This window comes from Octopus bimaculoides, chromosome 1, assembly GCF_001194135.2.
Source record: "Octopus bimaculoides isolate UCB-OBI-ISO-001 chromosome 1, ASM119413v2, whole genome shotgun sequence".
Classification (NCBI taxonomy): Eukaryota; Metazoa; Mollusca; class Cephalopoda; order Octopoda; family Octopodidae; genus Octopus; species Octopus bimaculoides.
The window spans coordinates 98,077,271-98,085,572 of NC_068981.1; the positions used below are offsets into that span (position 1 = coordinate 98,077,271).

An 8,302-nucleotide genomic window follows, 5' to 3' on the forward strand; every position below is an offset into this window, starting at 1 on the left:
ATATATATATATATATATATATATATATATATAGAACAAAAGAAATAAAAACAAAAGAATAAATCTTCCAACAATTTTACAATTCTACAAATAGAAATAGTAGCCAACACTAAATTCATGCAAAGTTTAGTCCGACAGCAGAATATCATGCATACATAATGGCTAGGGAAATTAATGCATGAGAATAGATGTAAAAAATATAAAAAAAAGAATGAACATTACATTTTTGGTGAGATAAAAAAATATGTTCAATGTCATGCAAGATGTAAAAATCAATACAGAAATTCTCATATACAACAAAAGACTGTCTGATGTCTGTGAGATACAAGTGCTAAAAAGTGAAGTCGAAGGTACTTTAATTTTTTTTAATTTTTTTTGTTTTTTTTTGTTATTCACACTTGAAAGAATTATAAGTACATCTTTTATTTGTTTCAGTCATTGAACTGTAGCCATGTTAGGACACTGCTTTGAAGGGTATAGCCAATCAAATCGACCCCAGTACTTATTTTCTAAATCTGGTGCTTATTCTATCAATCTTTTTCACAGAACCACTGAGATACAGGGATGTAAACAAACCAACACCTACTGTCAAGTGGTTGTGAAGCAAGAGACAAACAAAACACACACACACACACACACAACAGGCTAGCAGATAGTTTCCATCTACCAAATTCATTCAAAAGCAGTGGTCAGCCTAGGGCTATAATAGAAGATACTAGGAGCCATGCAGTGGGACTGAACTCAAAACCACATGGTTACAAAATGAGTTTCTTACCCCAACAACCATACCTGTATGTATAATTACTAACATTTTTTTAGCGAAAACTCCTAAAGTAATCTAAAGGATCTCCAAAAGCAACATCTTTGCTAAGATGCTAAAGTGTTACTTTCTGCCATTTCTTGTCACAAATATCAAACCCAATCATATAAATCTCTTCAGATCAATGATAGAGGCACCTTAATTTGGTTTTATACTTACCAGAAATGGCTCCAGAGCCCTATTTTATGCATCAAGGCTTTTAAACACAAACACTTAAATGCACAAATCCCCCGTCTTGCTTGTCCCTTGATATTCAGGATACAATGTGAAGGTGGTGGTACATGCTTTGCCAGAGAAAATTACAGATTTCACAAGAAATTATAAGAGAACATTTTTTCTTTTTTTGCTGAGATATCAAAATTATGGTTTTGAATCCTGACTCATCACAGTCATCGTCATCATTTAATGTCCAATTTCCATGGTAGCATGGGTTGGCAGGTTTGACAGGATCCATTGAGGACAAAAACTGCATTGAGTGCCAATGTTGTCTTTGGAATGGTTTCTATCGTTGGGTGCCCTTCCTAATGCCAGCCACTTTATAGCATATACTAACTGGGTGCCTTTTTTCATGCCACCTCCACTAGTGAGGCTGCCCTACAGTTTGAAAGACCCACCACCACCACCACCACCAGTAAATGGGGCAGGATATCAGCTTCACATTAAGGAACAAGGGGGTTAAACTATGGGAAGAGATGGAGTAGGGGGGGGTGTCAGATCAGGTTCTTGAAGAGGATCTGCATGACTACTCACATTTAGTAGGAGAGAGGGAGAAAGAGAAAAGAAAAATGATCAGTAGATGTTAAGAGATAGATTATAGCAATGAGGTGTCCAGTTGGCCCCACAAGGCACAAAGTGAATAGAAGTGGGTAGGTGCAAGACTGTAAAGGGAAGAGATGAGGGGACAGGGAAGCAGACTATAAAATTAAGGTAGCATTGAAGGGTGGATTACGTGTTTTGGTCATCTTTACTGATTTTCTGTAGATATAGCCAGTACTGGTGGAGGTGCAATGGCCCAGTGGTTAGGGCAGCAGACTCGCGGTCATCGGATCGTGGTTTCAATACCCAGACCGGGCATTGTGAGTATTTATTGAGCGAAAACACCTAAAGCTCCACGAGGCTCCGGCAGGGGATGGTGGTGAACCCTGCTGTACTCTTTCACCACAACTTCCTCTCACTCTTACTTCCTGTTTCTATTGTGCCTGTATTTCAAAGGGTCAGCCTTGTCACACTGTGTCATGCTGAATATCCCCGAGAACTACGTTAAAGGTACACGTGTCTGTGAAGTGCTCAGCCACTTGCACGTTAATTTCACGAGCAGGCTGTTCCGTTGATCGGATCAACTGGAACCCTCGACGTCGTAAGCGACGGAGTGCCAACAACAGCCAGTACTGACTTTGTTACGACATTTCATATCCAAGACATCAGGTGTAATTTCTATAGGAAATAAGTAGAGATGACCTTAACACATAATTCAAATGCACAGCTAACAGAGTAGTACATGGTATTGACTTATAAAAATGTTTAAAATACTTTGTGGCATATTATGGTTGCATAACGAAATACTGAGTGCCCACAAGTCATGAAGGGTGGAGGAATAATGAGCCACAAATTGGGAAAAGATAGAGGGATGCAGAAGAGAGGGGAAGAAAGCAGGATATCATCATCATCATCATCATCCTTTTATGATGGCAATAAAAATGAAGCTGACTTGGAACATACTTGCTTCATGTAACAGGATATAGTTAGCATTCAATTTAAGGACAATTTCATTCAAAGCAGCACATTAAAATAGAATAATTCATACTTCCTAATTACATATCATTTAGCAATCCATTCCCCAATGTATATAATTAATTAGTCATTTCAAGGCTACACTCAGTTTCTTTTAACTTCCTCTATCACAGTTTTAGATATATTCAAATACATTGCTTATTTAAAAAAAAATTTTTTTTTGTCTTTTCATGCATTCAGCAATACCAACCCCTTTAATTTACTCAGCCTGATCAGTTTGCTAATGCTGACTGATAGTTGTTTCCTAGTTCTACTTCCCTCAAAACACACACACACACACACCTACACAAAACTATGCACATTCACTAGGGTAGTGATAGTAACTCACAATCAATTACATCAAGCATATGAACCATGTTTTTTTTAATAATTTTTATCTTCATGCTGTCATTATACTCTTAACATTTTGGGATAACTAATGCACTGTAAAAATCACTTGAACACCAAATTCCACTCAAAGCAATAAAATAGGCTCCCTTGCAATTACTCAATCTGCTAAAATTGACAGTCAAGTCTTCTTCAACTTTGACCCACTTAGCTTGAAAATAGATGACAACAATTATAACAATGACAATGACAACAACTAAACTATTTTTCATATACATATATCTTTGTAAGATGTTACATGGTTGAATTGCTGGCTCACATATTGACTGGATCACATCCTGACTGAATCCAGTCAACATGTATTAATTACTCCACTGAAATGCATAAAATTACCTGATTTACAGGGTTGCATGTTATCATCATCATCGTTTAACGTCTGCTTTCCATGCTTGCATGGGTTGGACAATTTGACTGAGGACTGGCAAGCCAGAAGGCTACACCAGGCTCCAATCTGATGCTTATTAACCCTTTCGTTACCAACCCGGCTGAAACCAGCTCTGGCTCTGTCATACAAATCTCTTGTTTTCATAAGTTTTGAATTAAAATCTTCCACCAAACCTTAGTCACAATTTATGTTCCTAACACTAGCTGAATGATAACTAAGTTATTTTACTAAATTCTTTGTTATATTTAAAGTAATTGAAAGAAACACAGAGCATCTCAAAATAAATACAGTAACAAAAGGGTTAAAGTTAAAATTCAATTCTATTGTTAAACTATGAAAACTTGCTTTTGTGTCAAAAGATTAAATTATACTGATCTTTTTTCGGCTCATTAATCCTTTTGATACCAACCCACTTGAGACTACCCCTGATTCTATAATACAATCATCCTCTTTTAACCCTTTAGTATTCATGCAACCCTGTAAATCAGGGAATTTTATGCATTTCAGTGGAGTAATAACACATCCAGTCAGAATGTGAATACAGTAAATATGTGAGGAAGCAATTCAACCATGTAACATCTTTCAAAGATTTATGTATATATATATATATATATATTTGTATAATCGTATGAACTCGCATGTGTAGAATACAAATTTGCAACACTTTTCTGAAAATTGCAAAATAAAAAAGTTATGAGGAGGTTATATGGCGTGCATAAAGCAGAATTTCACAAATATTTCACTTGTTTACAGTTGACAACAGATACTGTTACGCACAAAATGACAGCTTCCAAATCCTGCTTTCTGACTGGGTAAAAAATATCACTTTAGTGTTTAAACCAGTCAAATCCGGCCCAAATATTCTACGTTTTATATTCAAACTGGCGATATCTAGCCTCTCACACCTAACCTACATTGACATTCTAAAAATAAACAATCACATCACTGAAACCTCAAAGCTATAAGATAATGCATGATTAATTCAAAACAATTTGAGTGAAAAAGTATTACATTTAACAGAGTAATCTGAACACTAAAGGGTTAAACTCCTGTAACTTTTTTTTTATTTCCAGAAAAAGTTAGATATCCCTGGAGATTCATCATCACCGTTTAACGTCTGCTCTCCATGCTAGCATGGGTTGGACGATTTGACTGAGGACTGGTGAAACCAGATGGCTACACCAGGCTCCAATCTGATCTGGCTGAGTTTCTACAGCTGGATGCCCTTCCTAACGCCAACCACTCAGAGAGTGTAGTGGGTTCTTTTACGTGCCACCAGCACGAACGCCAGTCAGGCGGTACTGGCAACGGCCACGCTCAAAATGGTGTATTTTATGTGCCACCCGCACAAGAGCCAGTCCAGGGGCACTGGCAACGATCTTGCTCAAAAATCCTTACACATGTCATGGGCACAAGTGCCAGAAAGGCGATACTGGGCACAAGTGCCAGAAAGGCGATGCTGGGCACAGGTGCCATCCCGATTTCGCTTTTGCTTGCCCCAATAAGTCTTCAGCATGGAAAATTACATCAATACACCAAATTTTAGAATTTTCATTAAAATTTGAAATTTCCACCAGTGCAGCCAAACAGAAAAGATTCAATTACACTAATGCATTTATTATGATAAGAAAGTGTATTTAGTAAATACAGCACTATTTCTTGGTCATCTGCCCACTTTCTCAATCAAAAACTCTCAAGTGAAACAGTGTACTGAAAGAAATTGTAAAACAACACAGAACTTTCAGTAGTTTCTAATCTTTCAGGGTTTGTAAATTCACAACCTTCATCACAACATCCAGTCCTAGTTGCCATTTGGTTTTTTTTTTATGTACCACTCAATGACCCTGAGAGCTATGCTATTGGAGTGCAAACTCCCAGTGGGGCCTGCCAACCAAGACAGATTAGAGGATAAAGGCAAGACTAAAATAGACCACCTCTTCCTAGAAATAAAACAGGTTTGCATAGGGCAACACCTCTACCCACCAAAAAGTAAAGTTACAGAAGCATTGATTACATTTCAAAACCAACAAAGCCTGGGAGAGCCAAAAATAACCCAGACTTGAGAACAGAGAAGAAAAATCATTGATGACCTATATTCCACGGGGAGTAGAAGGCTTGAAGAAGTAACTGAAAATTCACATCCTACCAATATTAAATTGCTTTGACAAAAGACAAGCTGACATTGGTGTAAAAGGACATAGCTTGAATGGACCACAATGCCACTATGTTCTTTTTGTACAGTACGCCAAATTTATTTTTCATCTCATGCCCACACTCACACACACATACAATCAAAGAGAGTTTAAAGTGACTGATGTTTGTCTGTGCAGGCAAGACTCGTATTATTTAGTGAAATTAACAAGAAGTTGCAACCAGTTTAGCAAATTTTGAGGGAAAAAAAAGAAAACAATCTATGTTGTGTCCTTTTAAATTTAAACTGAAGGATTCTATCCAAAATGCTGGATTTTCCACTTCTTACAGCTTTTTGTGGATTTTACCACAAAAACACATCCCCCCCACACATATATATCCAATGAGCTCACACACAATTACTGTTTATTACTCAGAAGGATTTGTTTATTCAAGGTTACTAATAGAAGACACTTTTCTTAAAGTACTACACAATGGGATCAAACCTAGAAGCTATGTGGTTGCAAAACAATAAACTTCTCACTTACAAAACCATACTGCATGGACACAATAATTACACTGTATAATATGATTTTGTTCTTGGGTAGCAATTGTTATTTCCTGTTTGTTTACCTCTAGAAAGTATGGAAAATTGGTAACTCCTCCAAACTTTGCTTTTGTAACACTTATCCAGACCCCAAACATTCCCCCTCAACACATGGTTATAATGCTTCCCCCACTACTCCTGCTCATGATCAAAGAGAGATGTACATATTGTCATCCACTAAGAGACATGCTGAAGTGGTTAAGGTCAAGCAAATGACAAGCAAATCTGTGGCATTGAGCAGAATATTTGCTATGACAATATTTCTGCTTCAGAAACTGAACTCTGAATCTGTTTGAAATGTAATGGAAAATAGGTCAGTTTCAAAATATTGAAGTCCAAGTCATTTCCTTTGATTTATAGATAGAAGCAAGTAAGAAAATAATAGAAGTATATAGGAAATAACATTTACTGATCAAAGACAAAAAAACTTTGTGTTACATAAGCTTATTCATCATTGATATTTCTAATATATTCCAAATATTAGTCATTACTCATTACTCATTACTATGTTGTTGGATAACAATCTCATCAAAATGAAATAGATCTTTCAGCAAAAGCTTACTACAGTGATCACATTGATATGCTCAACCACAACCTGCTTCTTCTTTTTTTTTCTTGAAACAAATTTTAATTCTATCTTCCACATACATTCTATCAACAACAGCAACAATAATCTGTCATTATAGTGAAAGTCTTTTTTTACACTCACTGTTGCACTGTCTATATACTGAAAGACATACAGACACACACACACACACACAACCAAAAAGATAACTATGTGTATATGTATAATATATATACATATAGTAATTTTTTTAAAGTCTGTGTTGTATTGTGTTGACAGACTTGCACTTAAAATTCCTGAGATTTTAATCAAAACTTGCTAGTTACAATGGTAACAACACTACCTGTCTATTTGTCTCTCTCTCTCTCTCTCTCTCTTTCTCACTGTATTTCTCTTTCAACAACAACTTTTTCTCCTCTTCTTCTAAGTATATGTCAACAGGGGTTATCTCCCCTTTTGATTCCTCCCCTTCTTTCCTCCCGCTAATAGATGTGATAGACAGACAGCTGGAGATCAGCTTCTCATTTATAATAGATTATAACTGAGGTTTAGCCAACCAACTGATACATTTATGTTCACCGTGAAGACTACATGTGACCAAATATCATTGCTGCTTTCCTAAGACTTAGAGACCAAGCAAAGAAAAGAAGTCAGAATTTCACAGGCCATTTCAAACACTACATTTTCTAAGATAACCATCTATAAAGAGCTCTTTCAAATTCAAAGAATTCAATTTGCATTGATTTCTAACCAGCATAACTACAAATGTGTGCTCCACCAGCCTTGTTTCTTTATAACTTTCTGAAAAACAGGTATTTTCAATGAAATTTTCCAGAGATACATTTTAGATGGTGTACATTAGGGTTATATTGAAATTTGTTATGAAAAAATGTTTTCAAGAGATGGAGACGAGTTTCAGATAATCCACACATCTCAAATTATTTCCCCCTAACTTTCTGAAATAACTTTTATTTTTTAGCTGTTTCAGTCATTAGACTGAGACCATGCTGGGGCACACTAGTTGTCAAGCAGTTGTGGGACAGATACACACAGTTTCAGTTTCTGTCTACCAAATCCACTCACAAGGCTTTGATAGGCCCAAGGCTATAGTAGAAGACATTTGCCCAAGGTGTCACACAGTGGAACAGAACCTGAAACTATGCGGTTGGGAAGTAAGCTTCTTACCATACAGCCACAACTGTACTTATGGAAGCTTTCATTTTTGATAAAATTTTCTACAAATACATTTCAGACAGTTTATATTATGATTATGTTGAAAATCTGATGTGAAAAAATTTCTGTAATTCAAAGGCTCTGTTTCCAGCTCAGAATTGATTGTTTTGAACTTGAAATGCTATCAGCTCACAAGGTCTGCACTCTTGTCATTAGCTGTTCATCATTCTTCATTAATTTTCAACCTGGATCATGCAAAAATCAGTCTACACAAAATGTGAAATCCAAACAAAATTGGTTAACTTTAAATGATATCTTTCACTGAATACTCTTCTTATTAGTGTAGCATGAAATTTGTCAGTCAATATATACAAAGAATAAAATGGTTAGAATAATGATGTATTTATTTACATATATATATATATATATATATATATATATATA

General features: G+C 36.0%; 1 protein-coding gene across 1 annotated transcript in view; it reads right to left on the reverse strand.

The window, feature by feature from the left end:
• The window catches only part of LOC106882607 (signal peptide peptidase-like 3), a 344,505-nt gene that overhangs the window by 128,323 nt on the left and 207,880 nt on the right, over window positions 1-8,302 (reverse strand). The window lies entirely within an intron of this gene.